The sequence below is a fragment of the Parasteatoda tepidariorum genome, chromosome 2, assembly GCF_982258835.1.
Source record: "Parasteatoda tepidariorum strain Cologne lab strain chromosome 2, Ptep-v5.0, whole genome shotgun sequence".
NCBI classification, from domain to species: domain Eukaryota; kingdom Metazoa; phylum Arthropoda; class Arachnida; order Araneae; family Theridiidae; genus Parasteatoda; species Parasteatoda tepidariorum.
Window position 1 is genome coordinate 93,516,710 of NC_141756.1, and position 19,219 is coordinate 93,535,928.

At 27.0% G+C, this 19,219-nt stretch overlaps 1 protein-coding gene across 2 annotated transcripts in view; it reads left to right on the plus strand.

The window, feature by feature from the left end:
- The first annotated feature begins 5,375 nt into the window (after window positions 1-5,375).
- Window positions 5,376-19,219, plus strand: part of LOC107440765 (endothelial cell-selective adhesion molecule) — a 107,946-nt gene continuing 94,102 nt past the window's right edge. For both annotated transcript variants that reach the window (XM_043044523.3, XM_071177840.2), the window contains exon 1: window positions 5,376-5,598. The gene's annotated coding sequence lies outside the window, so the exon portion shown is untranslated. The remainder of the gene's footprint in view (window positions 5,599-19,219) is intronic.

Below are 19,219 nucleotides of genomic sequence, written 5' to 3' on the forward strand. Positions count from 1 at the left end.
AATAAGTGTAAGTGTCTAATGGTAGGAAGTTTCTTTTTTTTTTTAAGAAAAGCTTTTTCACTTATTAATTTTTATTCGCAGTGCTAGAGATAATTGAATTGTGGTTTTGGATTAAATTATTTATTCCCTTAAATAAAATTTGCTTGCTTAATATCTTCAGTTAAATCCAGTAATATTAAATGTTTTGAAAGTGGTTATGACTAGAATAGTTTTATTTCAGTCGGGATTAAAACTAGCACAACAATGAAAACACAAAATAATGCAAATGCATTATGGTTTATGTCACTAACATATTATATCTAGTAATTAAATAGAAAAATCATATACAGATTTGAACTTAAAATAAAAAAGCTAGCTGAACTAAAATATTTTAATTGAAGTTTCTCCGTAAAAAGAACTTTTAGTGTTCCGAGATTTGCTATTGTAATTAAAAACATTCTGATCAGAATTTTTATTTTATTTTAATATAAATATTACAAAATATTATTATTTATTACAAATATTTTGCTCAAAAATTCATTGAAGTGCTTATTCAGCGCTCTATTGAAAAATAACCTTTTTCATATTTTCAGTATCGTAATTATACTTTATTAATTATGCTTTATTAATAAGTTTTCGCACAATTTTAACTGTTATTGATTTAACTATTTTTTTCTTCCAGCTATGCAAGTATTTTTTGAGTTACATAACTCTTAATATAATGCACTACCATAATTTATCGTATTTCCTACACTGTGTATAAAAGTAAACTAATACGCATATGTCTCTTAGCAATACCCATATATAGTGCTGGCATTCAGAGTGTCCATACTTTTTAACATAAAATCTATTTTTACCAATAAATTTAAAATTTGATATACCGTAATATTTACAGTAATATGAAATGTAAAATCACTTTATCACTGTTAATTAACTAAATATTACTGTAAAAAGTACTGCTTATTTTCACAATAAAGTAGAATTTACGGGAAAATGAATTTCACGGATGATGTCCCCTACTTTTTGCCGTAATTCGACAATAAAATAAAAACACGTTTTTTTAAATATTGTTTGAGAACAACTAACGTAGAGGGAGGAATATATATATATATATATATATATAATATATATATATATATATATATATATATATATATATATATATATATATATATATATATATATATATATATATATATATATATAGATATATATATATATATATATATATGACTGTATTCAACAATGATATTGTGATATTGAATAGTATGTGTACTTGGCCACTTTTTTAACTACTGTAAGCCCATATAAAAAGATAAAGAGTGAAAAATAGAAACTTATCAGAAAGTTATACACGTAATGTCAATTAAAGGAATAAAAAAAAATCAAAACAGAAGTCTAAGAATTGGATAATAAATCATGTTAGATAAAGAAATAAAGCTTAAATGTTCTAATTAATTGGAAAAAGTAGATTTCTAAGCTACAAAACTATACAAAAACAGTTTTTTTTGACAAACATACCTTATTTTCATCACTATGGGCTTAATACCATCAGATTTAGGTGATCAAATCTAAAAAGATACGGTCTCAATAACTTTGAAATTTTTAATGTCTCGTGTTCAAGTCACCTTCTGCGTTTTTCTCCAAAACTGAAGAACCATTAGCAGCTTATAAGTTTTTTAATATTGTAATTGTTTTAAATATTTTTACTTTGTTTTAGTTTTGACATAAAGGCATAAATTTTATGTTTAAAATTATTACACATACTTGTTAAATAATTTTAAGTAATTTGCTAGTGTTGAAGATGTGTTACGCAAAATATCAATAATTATAAAATTTATACATACAACTTAAGATTTAAAAATAATTTAAATTGTGTAGATTCGATATTCTCTAAAATAATTATATTTTTGTTTAAAGTTCCCGTTCTTTTATTTTATCAAGGACTACTTGAATCTTATTTACCTTTTTAACTTAACGAGATGGGCTGCGTGTCTAGTTTTCATTTTGAAAAACTGGAAACGGCACTTATTGTTGAAAGAAATGATCAATTCTTTGTATTTCTAAAGTATTATTGAATGATGTATATTGACTGAAACATTTACTGCGTGCTTTTATAAGCCTTATAAGAGTATTAATGTTCTTAAAAACAGTCATTAAAATGCTAAGTATACCTTAAAATTGCATGCACTTTACTTAACTATTCAAGGAAGCCTATCCCATAAAAATAATGAGATGTTGAAATTTAGACTTACTTTTTTTCCCGATCATTGTTGGTACAACGTTTATTTTGAATAACATTTATTTTACAAAAAGAATGAATAAGAAGGCTATTGCAAATTGCAATTTATTGATATAAAGAGAATTGTGATAGTGAATCAAAGGTTACACGGAGAAAAAAAAATCGGGTATAATTACTGTACATTCCAGGTAAAAAAGAACCTATAATTTGCTTCGGTAATAAACCGTACTTTTGTTAATAAAACCAAAATATACGGTATTTAAACCATTAATTTGCCAATATTGCCGCTTATGGTTTTTATTGCCACGCCTTCAGTTAGCAAAACACTGAGAAGTGAATTAAAAAAATTATATCATGCCATGAGTTATAATAAAACTACAGAATTTTACCTCATTTAATACCAAATTGTATGGCAATAAAACTTTATTTTATTTTTAATTTTACCAAAAAGGCTTACCAATACGCATTGGTAAAATGTACCGTGATTTTTGAAGTTTCCATAGAGCCAGAAACACGGCAAATTGTACCGTATTTTCGTTATTTGGACCAACTTTTCTGAGTGTAAAACTTAAAGGAAATAGTTATTTGAGTTATTTGAGTACTTGAGTTATTTTTCAAAAAGGATTTTGTGATATTATGTGTTTATAACGCCATCATAGGTGTAGTTTTAATGAATACAATTGAAAAAATTATTGTGATCACAATATTTTGTATCTTAATAACAAAAAAAATGTTGTAATCTTATTGTAATTGTTTAATCTGTTGTATATTGTAATATAACGGCAAAGTGGTAGGAAAAATGTTGGTTACATCTTATGTTTATTTATATGTTTAACAGAATTATACAATTATACAATTGTATTTATTTTTCAAATCTATGACGATAGTTGATCAGACAATTAATAATACATTCACTCATATGAACTGTAGAAAGGAAACGTGAACTTTAAAGATTACAAAAGTCATTAAATTCAGCAAAAATACAGCAAAAGCCTAAAACTCATATATTTAGCAATAGCCAGCATAAATCACAATTTATATAACAGAAACAGCATTTTTGAGAAGTAATGATATGTATAGATCATCGTATAGAATTTATAGATGGAAAACCTGAATTTTCTTCAGTAAAAGTCAAGCCAAGGATAAAACCGAGTATGTCGAGGGTGGTAATTCAGGGTGGTTTTCAGCTGTTTGATGTTTAGGGTAGGGTGTCGAGGGTGGTTTTCAGCTGTTTGAGCTAATAACGAAGTTTTTAGCTCAAGTTTTTTTTTTTTTTTTTTTTTTTGCAATGAAATGCAAAAATTAAAAAATACCGTTTCTAGTTAAAAACTAAATAACATTAACTTAAAAACTTATTACCATTAACTTAAAAACTTATTACCATTAACTTAAGATAGTGAGAATTTTCCTTTTAACTTTTGTACATAAATTATCAAATGAAAAAACTAAGACCAAAGAAAACATTTTATAGAAAACTGAATTTGGACAGATAAATATAGATAAATAACTGAATTTGGGATTGTCAAATGTTTTTAAGTAAAATAGATAGAGATATTTTTAATCAAAAGTGTATTTTAATTAAAATTAAGAATAATTATGTACAAAATAGATGCAGGGATTTTAATTTTGAGTCTTAGTAGTTCAAGGCATTCAAGATCATTCTAAACTTGGCATAATCTCATACAATAGCAGGATTTATTGATGAAAAGAATTTGTGTTGCAAAGGTAATACGTGATAAAGGTAATACAAAGTTAATACGCAAAGATTGGGTGATATACGTTCTTCAAATAATTTATAAATCAGAATAAACGATCGCTCATTTTTAGCTAATCTCTAAGAATGAATGGTTTTACAATGATGTATTTCCTATAATTAAATTAATAAACTGAACCATCTTAAAATATCACTAGAAAAAGTTTAATTCATTTTTGCTTTGTTAATGTTCACTATGGCCTCATGTAAAACACTAAGTACCCTAATTATTTATTAGTAAATCAAATATGAGCCATAGTCAAGATATAAGCTGCCATTATGGGGGATTGTGGTTAGATCCCCAGTGGTGGTTGGAGCCCACCTAGTTGAAAAACTATAAAACAATTTTGACCACGCTGCTAACATAATACCATTGTTCGCAAGATTGTGAATCCTTAATTCTTCATGACAATCTTGACTGACAAAATGGTTGTTGCGGGACTGATTTAAATTGATAGAACTGATAGCTATCTTAATAATAAAACAAAACTAATGCTACATAAGAATATGGGCCAAATGTATGACAGCTCAATTCTTTTCTTTTTATTCTTAAAAGCTTTTAATTTCAGCACGATTTCCTTATTAACAGCCAATGAATTAATGTATCACTTTAGAATTAAAACAAAATCACACGTGCTGTCTCATAGCAATTATATTATATTAATTCTAAAATATACATTCGCTTTTGTGAAAGATCAGCTACTTTTTATCGACTAAAGATAGCACGTAAAATACTTAAAATAATGTTTTTTTTTCCTGAATACCTCCTGGTTTAGCTGGGGGAAAAACTACTCTCGCTTGGTTGCAATTTTTTTTACTTTTAAGTGAGGAAAGCATTATTTTACACTTAGTAGGTATAGATTGCTTTGTCTCAAATTGCTGGAGTTAGCTACTGAGTGAGATGCAAAATTACATTTTGAATTTGAACGTTATTAACATTAATGCTAATTTTTGTTATATATATATATATATATATATATATATATATTGTACTTATACGATAATGTTAAAATTGTAAATATCAAATATCCTCATTACTCTCAAATACATTTGCATTGTATGTAATTTGTAATTCCAGTACATAATCTTTTTCTGCTTTTCCAGACAAAACAAAATTCAAATTCCCAAAGCTAATTAGAAGAGATTTTGAAAACCTTAACTACACACGTTAATTCCTGTAGAATAATAAGTGAAGATAAACGAGCATTTTCTAGCATTTTTAAGAATGAGTTTGTAACCCAGTGCGTGTTGGAGACAATTATTTGTTCTAAACCAACCGCGACGAATATTTTCATCTTTACATAGCCATTTCCATATTTTGCTATTATCTTCATAATGATCTCTGCAAAGTGTGCTTATAAGTTCAAAGTTTAGCCGCGAGGGTGCGCGCCAATCGTACCAACTCTCGAGAGCTGTGTCGAGTTCTCCGTCTGTTCAATCTTTCTTTCGAGAGATTTTCCCGTTCCTCTCCTTCTGAATTTATTTCTCGTCGGAGTTTAGCCTCGATCACACTTCCTTAATGGTTTATCATTCTTGGCGCAAGTTTCTTTAAATAGTGGACTTATTCATTTTTTTCTTTCATTTGTGATAAACTCTCTCAGTATAAATAAGCTGTATAGACTGGGTAAGTGGATTTTTTTTTCTGAATTATCAAATTTCAAAATATAAATTGTTAATCTAATTAATAGTAGCCTATGTAGTGTTATCGGAGTCATACTATTTAAATTTTTACATTTAATTTAAAAAAAGAGAAGTTCACGAGTGAATTAAAATAATCTAATTTTCTTTTTGAATAACTTTAATTGCTTCCTATTTTTATTATCACAATTCCATTTTTGAAAATATATTAAGTGATTTAAAAAAAATTGATACTACAGCTGGCATTATAAAAATTATAAAATGAAAGTATTCATTTATATTTCCTTATAATATAAGATATTTTGAATCGAACTGTTTTATTTTATGTAAAATTTCATTAGGTAATATGCGGTCTTAATTATTTATGTGTTTCCTTACTAGTTTTCTCAAAAAAAATATATATAATTTACTCATTTTGAGTACTGTTAATTTTTTCTAAATTAATAATTTTTTCTTGAGAATGGTTTAATTTAATATAGGAATTAACTTTTATTAACTAATTAAACTTAACCAAGTATTATTATATTTAAGCAAGTGTTAAATTAATGAAATTATTTTCAATAAACATTTAATTTCATTAAAAATATGCACATTAAAATTTGCGTCTGTTTAACTGGCATTGTTATAACCAGATAAATACAAATTACGCGTTTTTCTGGATTATAATATTAATGAAGTATTTTTGTTTGCGTAAACTAAAACTATCCTCAATTGAATTTTATAAATATATAAATAAGCATAGTTATTAAATTATCGTCCATTTCTTAGTAAAGAGAAAACAAGATGTTTTTCTGTCAATGCGTTAATACAGCACATAAAAAATCAACATGAAAAATAGTAAAGATATTTATATTATTATCTAAGAAAAACCTCTCAAGTATAACCATATAAATGAGGAAGGATAGCACAATCTTTTTAAAGGAAATAAAAATTACCTTAATTTAAACTTAGAAGAACAATTTTTGATTTAAACTTAGAAGAATAATTAACTCTTTAATTATAATCTCAAATCTGTTGATTTCGCATAAAAAGTTTTCATTTTTTTAAAATTGAGTTTACGTAATTTAGTAAAATAGCAATTAAATATGTCTATTAAATGTACTTTAAATTAATTTACGAGCAAGTATTTGAAGAAAAACGAACAGTGTTTGCAATATGTCTGAAAGAAATATATTTTATAATGTACGAGTAGTACAGAGCATTTAATTCCATAATATACAAAAATCTTACAATTCTATAACGAAGCTTACCTTTTTTTAAATAAAATTTTTATCTCCTTGATAAACATGGTACGATTGCATTTTGTGGAAGAAATCCTTGTTCTGAATTTATTTAACTGTAATTCGTAACATTAAAACTTAAAATAACATTTTTATAAAATAGTAATTGATTTGTCTGTCCAACGTGAAATATATTATTAAACTGAGTATTAAATTCATTATCGTCTTCATTTTAATGATATTATTTTTAAATCTCGTAGAATTTATTTATGCATATTTAAATCGTTTTCAAGCTTATAATTATTTCGCTTAGAATTACATTTTACATTCATCAATTTAGATAACAGAAATTACTGTATTTAATTTAAAATTTTTTAAACATTATTTTTTCTGGGTTAATTTTTATATTATAAATATTAAATACTTTAGAAAACTAAAAGCTATAAGTAATATAATTAACGTTTTCATTTTAAGCAAATCTCATCAAAAAGTATCGTTTTCATTATTGAACGTCATAGATTTGACATATATTTAGCTTTTCTGCAAACTATCCACTTAAATTGAAACAATATTTTAAAATTTTTCTCGGCGTTTAAATTACATGTAAGTCTCTAAAAATGCTTTTATCGCAATCGCTACTTTTCCTATAAAAAAAAGGATTCAAGAAATTATAATGTGTTTAAAATATTTATCTCTAATCCTTCATTTTTTTTTCAAAATACACAGCTTTGCTCTTTTCTCATTTAACAATCTTAGACTGAATTAATGAAGCATACATAGAAAAATTTAAATATATGCTATTTTACCAGTTGAATTTGTCTTTAAACTCCCACCTTTGTTTTATTTCATTTATTACTATTCTTTATTATTCGATTGCATGAAACTGTAACTTTTGGAACGAATATTGAGTAATTTTTAAAGAATAAATTTTTTATAAAACATAAAATATACAAATATATGTGGAAAGTGATTCTACTGTGTTAGATACACGCAGTCTCAATAGATGGCGATAGTGTTCCTCAAACTTTTTGTGTAAAAAAAATGTTTAAGTGAAAATAGTTATCTAAAATATGCAAAAAATAATTTCGTTAACTTAAAAAAAATACTATAGATTTTTTTTTATTTATCTTAAATTGCAAAAACCTGTCTTATAATGTTTTGTATAAATATTGATAAAAAATAATGGTATATGTTAACTATTTTCAAATTTTGAGTAAAGTAATGTACAATATGCTGGCTGTTAAATGTTGTAATGTTTTAGATAAATTACTTCACATTTTGATGGTTTCCGTTAGAAATTCGCCAAATTACTTTTAAAATCAGCAATCATTTGTTACAAAAAAATCAATTTTGCTCAAAAGCTTATAATATTTAAACTTAATGCCTAATTTGTTTTAACAAATTCTGAAATTGCTTATATTTCATAGTGAAAAGAAAATTTTCCACCTGTATATACAGAGTCGTTATTGTAATTATTTAAAAACTTTTAAGATATTGTGCTTAAAAACAAATTTAAAAGATTTATTAAATAGTGTAGGAATCGTAAATTACACTAAATAAATTTAAATTTCCGGTGAAAAAATTGTTTCAAATATATTTTGACCACATTATTCTTGAGAAAAATTGCTATTTCAATTGGTAACAGAAAAAAAGCTATTGACTTAATAAGAAAGCTGTTGACTTAAACAAATAATTACTCTGCGTTAACATTAACATTATACACGGTTCAAACAGCAAAATGAAGGTTCAACAAAATGAATTTTTATTTTACTTTATTTTTTTAACAAACAATGGAAAATTTCTTAATGGGATACCTTTTAATTCCAATTTACATTTAAAAAAATCCAGTTCGATTGGCTTCTGTCTAATGAATTACCCTTTTTTCTTTCTTAATTCATAAATATGATAAATGTTTTGTAAGTTTGAAGTTTTAATAATTTGCTTTACTTAACAAATTTAAAATGTCATAAAAAATAGCTAATTAAAATACACACTGTTCAGTTTTAAATCTCTTGATATGTGAAGGAGTTTTGGGAAACAATAATAAAAAATTCGAATTTTTCTAAAACCGCCACTAAAATTTTACTAACACATTCTTACCATGTGTTAACATATGAGACCTCCATTACGTTATAAATGCGTAAATTTTAAGAATGTAATATATTTCGCATATGAAAATTTAATCTTACATTTGAAAAGGAACTTTCTCGGATATTGTCATGCTGCATGAATTATTTTCTTAAAAATAATACATCAGTTTAATTAAATTTTATTTTAACAGTACTTCACCATTTTTTAGTAGCAGCGACGCGTAGAAACTTTAAAAATGCAAGGCAGAAAGGTTGCTCAAAAATTCAAAAAAAAAATACCACATAGTATTTTAATTAAAATTATATTTTTGTGCAAAAAATCCATTGTAAACATAGATAACTTTGATAACATGCGTTCACAAATGTTCCATCTGATGTGGAATAAAATAGTAAATCGAACAAGCTATATGAGTTTCACATGATTTTCGTAATGGAATCGTATTTCAATATCATTAAGGATTAGTAACTAAAAGCATTTTAATTTAGTTAAAACTACATGAATTTCTTGGAAAATGAATATCATTAAGAGCACCCGTTTACAAATAGTGTGTTGTTTGTGCAATAAAATATTTCCTTTAAGTGGCATAAACTTAGTTTCTCGTTTTTCGCCCCGGAAGGAACCGGAAGTGTTGCTAACTTAGCATTATTCTTGTGTAACTCTGAACCAAAGTCAAGGAAGCAAGAAACATTATACACGCAACACTATTGCAGATCCATTCACAGTGCAGATCCATTCACACAACAAGGGCGACATACAGAGGATTCGAACTCGCAACCATTGGCTTCGCAGTTGTCACGCTGACTGCTTGGCAACTTGGGTGGCTGCTATTAAATAATGAATTTATTAAAACATAAGAATCTCATGTGTTTTTTATGCTGGAATAATCCACACATTGGAAATTAGTAATTAACAAATGCTTAAAGAATTTTTGGAATATAAAACTAATCACGCTCAAATTAATCTTGGAAGCTCTGCAGTATTATTTCTACAATCATTTAAAAAAAAGATTACAAAAATATATTCATCAAAATTAATTTTTTTCTGGAACGATGGATTTACTTGTAATTTTTGAAATATGAACGACATAGTTTTTTTTCTTCAAAATGCTATGTTGTTTTCTTTTCTTAATAATTCAGATTCCCAAGCAAAAATTTATTATGAATTTTTCTTAACTCAATTAATTTTAATTTAAATCATTTATTGTCTGCCACAATTATGTTAATTTAATAAATCAAAATGTAATTTTTTTTAGAGCGATGGGCTTATTTGCAATTTTTAAAATATGAACGGCTTAATTTTTTTCTTCAAAAAGTTATGTTTTTTTTTAATAATTCAGATTCCCACGCAAAAATTTATTATAAATTTTTCTTAACTCAATTAATTTAAATGCAAATCATTTATTGTATGTCACAATTATGTTAAATTTAATATAACATTCAGTATAATAAGATGTGCCATAAGAACTTATTTATAGGCATTCAAAATTTTAAGTTTATAAAAGTTTCCCTTGCAGTCATATTTTCATCCACGAAAGAAATATTTAGACAAGTTGAAAAATATTCACTTCTTCCTCGAAATGGCCCTTAGGTTTCATTTTGTCACGTCGAAGAACGCGAATTTTATATTTATGCAAAAAATGACAAAATTAGAATGTAAAGTGGCAATAAAAGAATCTATCTAAATGTTACACTTAAATTTCTCAAAATTTACAGAATAACCATAAAATAAAATTTAATCTAGATAAATACACTTATCGGCACATTGGGTCGAATAGAGAAGCAAAACCATATTTATTTGATATTTCCAAGATACACTTTATTGTAAAATTGTAAAAAATGGTTAAATGTCTAGCAGTACAGCAATTTTATTTTTAATAGAAAAATACAAAATGTATATATATATATATATTTTTTAATTCAAAACACTGCATGCTTTGTGCCTAGTTTCGAGTAGGTTTGGTAATGCTGTAGTAAATTCATTCCTCAGACAATACTGTTCCCGACTTTTCATTTACATTTTTTCTCTTCAGGCAAATATATAAGTTGAATAACCCGCAAGTAAAGACACAAAAATGGATGTTTGCACTTAAATCTTTTTTAAGCAAATGCAATTTAATATATCTTAATGATAAACCAGCAGCCATTGACTCTTTTTGAATTCAATGTGTATTATTTACAGTAATTTTAATGCTGCAATATTTATAATTATTAAATTGAATTTAGAGGCTCGGCAAAATTCAAATTGTCCACTTCGTTCGAAAGGAATTAAACGCCGTCTGGCTCAAAGTTAACGAAACCACATTGACTTACTGACGAGCTGATGCCAGCAATGTGCTTACAATAGTTTCTATTCTATAAACAAGAATCTTCTTCAGTGTCTAAGTCCCGCAGTGGACTGATCGTTAAGACACGGTTCCCAGCAGATCACCGAAGTCAAGCATCACTGGCTACGGTCAGTGTGCGGGTGGGTGACCACTTGGATCAGTCTGCGTAGGGACCGAGGGTGTGCGGTATTGGTCCTCGTTAAACTGTGCTACCGTAAAGTGCTCGACTTCGCGCGCAGGTCGTCGGGCTACCGAAGCGGGGGTACCATCCCTTCCGCAGAGGATCAAAATTGTGATGGCATGTCTTCGGATCATCCTCCGGGATGTTTCCCAGACCGTCGCCAATAGCCCATTGTGCAGCTCTAGTGTGACGTAAAGTAACATCAACAACAACAATCTGCCGTGTCTAAACACAAGAGATAGTTACGAGACAAAAACTTTGTAATAAGTGAAACAAAATTCGTTTACCCAATAGGAGACGAAGAAAAAGCTTTAACCAAATCTCTTGCTCCTCAATATTTTTTGTTTTCTCTTTGCCTATTGTTAAATCATTCTTTTGTTTATTGTAACATGTTTGTTTCGTTATTTCCTCCTGTTATATTGTTTTTCAACACTGAATAAGATGAATCAAAGCTATAAGTATTATTTTTTTGTCCTTATTTGTGCTTTATTCATAAGAAACAAAAAGCATACTATTATATACTTCTTGAAAATGGATATAGAAACAACAAACTACTTGCTTGGGTAACTTTTTTTAAATAGTTTTAAAATGTTTAACAAATATATTAGGCATTTTATAACTAATATTTATCTGAAGATAATTAAAGTAAAATTTGAATGCCAATTATATATTTTTAATTCCAAATTTCAACTTATATTTTTTGTCACATTCATATTTGTTATTTGTTAGTTATCCTTAATCGGTTTTTGTATTTATTGAATACTTTAAAATAGTAATGTAAATTATCATAAACAAAGGATTTGTTTTTAAAATATGTTAAAAAGTTCCAGGATTTAAAACACACCTTTGTTCTAGTTTATTTAGATTATTATAAATTTAGGCTTTAAACAATAAATGTATTCTATTCTAAGCAATTTTTTTTTAAAAATTAAGCTTTTCATCTATAAACACTTTGACGACTGTTTCAAGCATTATTTTTAAAACTTTCTTTTGCATATGAATTTAATTAGCAATAAAAATGTTATCTGAAACATATTTTTGAAATAATTTTTAAAAATCACTATTTGCATATGGATGATTTGGTTTAAATTACTCAACAAACATGACTCATGGCAATTTTATCCGCCGAAATATCTTTAATTTTGAGCTTACGCAATGAGATATTTAAGTAACGAGGAGCGAAAATGAGAATTATTCTGAGAGAAAAATGATTCAAGAATACGGAATCAGCTATTTACTTAATGAAGCTTTAAAACTGTACTACTTTACATTGGAATTAACTGACTTCTTTAAAAGTGATTAAATTATATATTCCGTTTAAATTTTCTCAAAATGAAACGCATAAAAAAAGTGTTTCGGAGGAGTTTTCACATTCGATTAGAATAAATTTGCAAATTATATCGTACTCTTTTGCTGATAATTCATATTTATTTGGTTTGAATTAAGAAAAATAGTTTGCGCAAAACTGATCGGTTTAGCAATATTTAAACATGAAGAGTCTTCAAACTAAATATTATTCTGCTTATAAAGTTAATTAGCGAAAAAAGGATAATTGATATTGATTTAGAATTCATAAAATGGCAAGAAATATCGAAAGGAGGTGTTTTTTTGCTGAGAGTGGAGAATTGTGTTATGTAAATCCTGTTATTTCTATAAAGTTATGTACTTGACATGACATTTTTGAGATTAGCTTTTGCATGTCATGGTGAAAAATAGTTTGGGTATGAACTGTTTCACAAGGTTTTACTTTCGATTTGAATAAAATTTAAAAAGACTTTGATTTCTTAGAATGGTTAATTTTTATATACAGGGTGTCCCAAAACGACCGCATAAACTCTGCACAGCTACATTCCTTGTTGGGAGTACATAAGAACTGCCCTAAGAAGCGTTCCTGTACGATCCATAGTTTAAGATAAAAATGCGAAAAACGAAGTATGACATCACTGCCGGTGCAAGAAAAAAAAAACACTTTATTGGTCATAACAACAACAGAATTTGCATATCTTTCCAGACGATAATGTTTAAAATGTTAAAATGTTACATCTGCTTCAAATTGTGCATAGTATACTGCTGTTGATATGTTCAATAAAGTGTTTTTTCTTGCACCGGCAGTGACGTCATACTTTGTTTTTCGTATTTTTCTCGTAAACTATGGATCGTACAGGAACGCTTCTTTGTGCAGTTTTTATGTACTCCCAACAAGGAATCTAGCTGTGCAGAGTTTATGCGGTCGTTTTGTTACACTAGTTTGAAAAATCTGAAAAAGAAGTGTCTAGTTTAATTGGCTTCAATTTATTTTCGTTTTGCTACAACTGCATAAATTGTTTAGTTTAAGCTGTAAGAAAAAGAATTTTTTTTTAGAAAAGTTGCTTTAGTTTACTGTAACCTTCTTGCTAATCCATTGTTAACAAATCTATAATGTTCAAACCTAATTTCTGATGCAAATATTATTTAATATTATTTTAATTTATCAGGAAACTAATCCTCTTGTCTTCTTATTACCTTTAGATTTGTAATAATTCTGTTTTAAATCTTAAATATCATCTTTTACCTTTTTTAATCTCATTTTCTGTGAAATAAATAGGAATATTTTTTTAAAAATAAGATTTATTGTAAACTGCAGTTTTTGCAAGGAGCCGTAATGGCCCAAATTAAGTATTCATAATCATTCCAAACGTTATAATTTACTTTTTGGACCGACGAGAGTACAATGTAATGAAAAATATGTCAAAAAAAAGTTTTAAATTTTTATTTCAGAAATATATATAGGAATTTCACCTTACTGTTACATTTTTATAAGAGAAATTAGTCTGAAATTATAGTACAATTTTTCAATTTGTTGGATAAGTTAATACTCTTGACAAACTTATAGTTTATATCTTATTATTGTTATGTTTATGACTTGATGATATTATGTTTGAATGACTTTCGAAACTTAGTTCCAAAAGGTTCCACGAGGTAATTAGCTAAACTTTTTTTTGTTGCCTTCTTTGATGTTTCTTCTTTCAAAAAAACCTGCCCCATTTTACCCGTATTGCAAAGGTGAACAAAATATACCGAAAAAAAAAACATAATTTTTGTTTTTCGCATTATTTTGTAATTAATTCGCGTTATTTTGTAATATTACTTCGGAAATATAATTTGCTTTTCATTTTTAATATAAAATTACGAAAATTATTATATTTTCATTGCCATATTTATGTATTTAAACGTACTATATTATTATTTTTATTTTTGCTCGCCATATTTCAGCCGCCATTTTGTTTTTTGCATATTTTCAGTGTATTTCAAAATTTCAACTATAGTTTCAATTTGCCTGCACATAAAAAACCCCAAATTTTGAAACAAATTTTATCGAAATACTAATTTTGGCCACGAAACCTTGGATGCTGGCCCACTGTGAAATGGGGCAAAATTTGTTAATTTTATCATAATACCTTAAAACATAGCATAAAAGCCATTCATTCGAGATAATTTACTTTTCAGTTTTGTAATTTTTACTAAAAGTGTAGTAATAAGAACTCTAATTTTGAAAGCCAGAATTTCCATTAAACTGTTACTATATGCATGTCAAACTTACCCAATGAGTGCTGTAAATACCGCATACTTTGATTTTATTTGTCATAATTATGATTTTATTAACCAGAGTTATATTTTTTTTCTTTCAAAAATCTTATTACTATACCGAACGGCAATTTTACCAGATTTTTTTAAACTATACTTTAACTCTTTATAGTATTTTTTTTCAAGAAAAGTACTTTATATTGCAGTTTAAAAAATAATTTCAATTTTTAAAACATTTTGTCAATATTAAGGTTTATAACAACACTAAGACAAAAGTATCGTCAAAAGTACCAGAGTATGGCCAAGTTACAATATTTCTTTCTCTATGGAAACACCAATAATCTTGGTAATTTTTACCGAAGCGCTTTGGTTACTAGTTTTCTAAAATTAGCAATAATATATGGCTATAAAACGTGTATTAAAATTCTCTAAAAGTGGTAAAATTTCGTAGTTTTGGCATATTACGGTGAAGCATGACATTAAAACCTTCTTTTCTGTTAAATTTATAATTTTGAAATGTTCGGTACATCGTTACCATATTAACGGAAAAATTATCAAATGAATAGTTTAAATACCATGTATTATGGTTTTGTTAACAAAAACTATGTTTTCTTCTACCAAAAATGTTATTACCATATAGCGCGGTAATTTTATCATGATTTCCTTTTCTCTGTGTATGAGGAGATGGAATATACATTATTAAATATTTATAAATCAGTATATTTCTTGCATACTGATTAATATCCAATGATTCTTGACCCATTTACATGATTAAAACATTGTATGAAAATTACTAATTATTAAGAAAGTACAATATCATTCTTTAATTTATTAAAACTTAATTTATTAAAACTTAATTTATTGAGATTTAGTGTGTTAATATTTATAGTTTAAGTTTTTCCGAATTCTGAACTATTAAGTTAAAGAAAAATCTTCAGCAAATTAAATTATATTGGAGATTTTTTGATGAGAAAATATATTCATTCTATGATTGAACTTACTATTCAATTTCGGTTATTTTCCTTCAAAAATGATTCGACGACAAATAATTTCTCTTGAATGATTATTCTGATATCGAATTCTCACTTTCAAACCAGATGTTCAATAAAAAATCAAAGGAACTTCGGAACGAAGCGAATAGATTTTGTTAGAGTTTATTTATTTTGTATCGTTATTACTTTACAGTGTCTCAATCAATATTTGGTTAAGAATGTATTAGTTTTGAGATTTTCGTCAAAGATGGTTATAAATAAGAATTTAAACTTATCTTTAAAGCTGAACACCTTAATAAATACCATTAACTTATTGTATGAAAAATAATAAATTTACATTTTAAATAGCTGATTAGGAACTTTGTAACCGAAATGAAATCAATCCTAATCGAATTTTCTGGAATTAATATATTTCGGTTTCTTATTACTTTTCTAAACTCTAAGTGTATCAGCTTAAAACATTATCACTTTTGAGGCTTTTCGATATTTTGGCATGCATGCCGATTCGTATAATTTTTCAATACTCAGCTCCTAGATAAATTGCTTTTTTTCCTTAGATAGCAATTCTCGTTTAAACGTTTATCGAGTGATCATGGAAAAAGTTTATTCAACGCTGTTAGAATTTTCATTCCAAGATTACGATTAAGTAACCGGAAGCAGACTGTCTTATCTAGTTAGCTGTAAAGATTACGGTAAAGAATATTTTTTAACTTTACGGGCTTGAAACCGTTTACAACTAGCATGGCTATAAAACTATGAATACAAAACTATACGGGTTTTTTGCCGTTTTCAACTAGAATAGTTTCCGAACCGTAAAAATGAATTTGACTAGACATTGGAGCTAGGCTTTACATTAGGTAATGGTCATTGATAAGTGCTGGACAGTGGGAACTCTTCATGTGTCAAAGAGAATGGAGGAAATATTGTGGTGTCAACGTTGGAACTCGAACTGTCTGCCACGAGACTGACAGATTAGCACTCTCGTCTGTAATATGTACCCAGCTGCAAGAACTAAGTAGCTTCATTAGGTGGGCTTAGTTGATGCGATAAAATTCTGGTTGTTTAACCGTATTAGGTGAAAACAGTCAATAAACGATTTTATCACGGTTAACAGTTCTAATACCATCTTATTAATGGTCATTTAACAATTTTTTTTAAATATGTTAAAATAAGTATTACATAAATTGTTATTTAACCATTTTTTACACGAAATTTCTAACAGTGAGTGCATTAAAAATTCATTTCAATCTTTCTGCGACTTTTCCTTTATTTATGTAAGGATATCAAATGTGGTGGCATTTATTCATTCATTGGAAACTTTGTGTCAATAAATAGGGCCCCTCAGGATGTCGATACTTTTTACTGTAAATTTAATACATGCAGTGAAATTTTAAGGTAAATATTAAATTTATCTTAAATAAAAAAACAGACTTTCATTTACATTTTGTTTAAAAAGTGAATGGTCACTTAGTAACGCTAGATTTCAGACCAATTGCCACAAATCAGCAGGCTAACTGCTGGGTAATCATGAAATCTCAGCGTGATTTTTTTTTAAAATCTTATAACTGTGTTATGAAACCAGTTGTGATATAATAGCAGATGAGAAGATAGCTCTATTATGGAGCTCTATAAAATTAACGATTATTTTTCCCAATAACATTACCCAAGAATGAATACAGATTACTCTCGGGAAAAATAAATTCTGGTAGCGATACTTATATGGTGTTTGTAGATGTATGGTGTTGATAATTCTGGTTGAAAAAAATTTATAAATCTGGTATTAAAAACTAAATTAAACAGTAATTAAACGATTCATTATGTAATTTTATGGAAACAATTCAACGGAAATTCTAATTTTCAAAATTATAGTTCTTATTACCACGAATTTAGTAAATAATGCAAATCTGGATTTTTTTGTTCCGTAATTTAATAAAATTTGTGAAAAGGATTGTTTCTTTATAAAACTCTTGAAAAACATTCAAGAAAATTAAATAAATGTGTAGGAGAATTATAAATTATACAAAGAGATTGACAGGGATTCTTCCTATCGCATATTGAAACAAATTTAAGTTACACATTTGAACGACAATCGCAGCTTAGTTCAAATAATATTAAGAAAAAAAGTACTGAGACTAAAAAAAATCCCGGATAAGATTACGGTATAAAGTACCGGAACTTCAAGTGCATCATCTAATCCATCTTTACCATAAAATGTTATAGTGAAGTTTATACAGTAATGCTTATTTAGTTTCTGGCATTCATGTGTTTTACGATGATTATTACTGAGAAAATTACTGTATACCAGATTTTTGTTCCATTCCATGCTCCTGCAAAAATTGATTATACGGTAAAATTTAGGGGCACATTGAATGCCAGTACTTTGTACCTTGGTTTTTTTTACGGTAAAAAATTCTTTTAAAAATTCATTCAAAATATAGAACGAAATCTTGAGAAGTTCGCTGTTTTTTTTATTTAGACTATCAATACTTTTCAACGTTGCTGTTTATTGATAGTGTTATTTGATAATTTTGCAAAAATATTGTTAAAAATATACTACGGACATTATAATGGCATTTTTATGTAATAAGGGAATAAATAAGAATAAATAAGAATCTTTAAAAGTTCAACAAAGTAGACAACGCGTAATGAAATGATTTATTCGCATTTAGAGTTTTTATGCATTCACGATTTTAAAATTATACAATGACTTGGAAATGTATTTTAGCGTTGTTGTTCAGTTGTGTAACGTGTTAATATTATTACATTTTCAGTTCCCAAAAATAATAAAATTTATAGTTATATAATACCCTCATTGCAGATAGAAGCAGTAATGTTTATTTTTAGTGTAAAAGTTTAAATGATGGAAAAAAATCTTTTTTCTTCATTTAAAGAAAAATACAAATTTTTTTTTCAAGAAGCAGACATAGAAAGCTTTATTAGATGAATAGCGAGATAAGTTAGTTTTTTAACCTAGTTGTTGACATGAGCGATCGTAACTGTAATCTTTTAGTTAAACATTCGTCTCTCCGTTATATTTCCTCGCTGGTCGAACAGTTTCTCGTAATAGTTTGAATAAATATATTGCCTGCAAATCAGATTTTTCCCAAAAACCTTTCATTTTTCTTTCAATTTTTTTTCTTAAGAATATATTCCTTATATTTTTCTTATAGCTGTCAATTGTATTCCTTTACAATTGAAAATGTACTGAATTATTTCAACTATATTTTCAGCAGAGA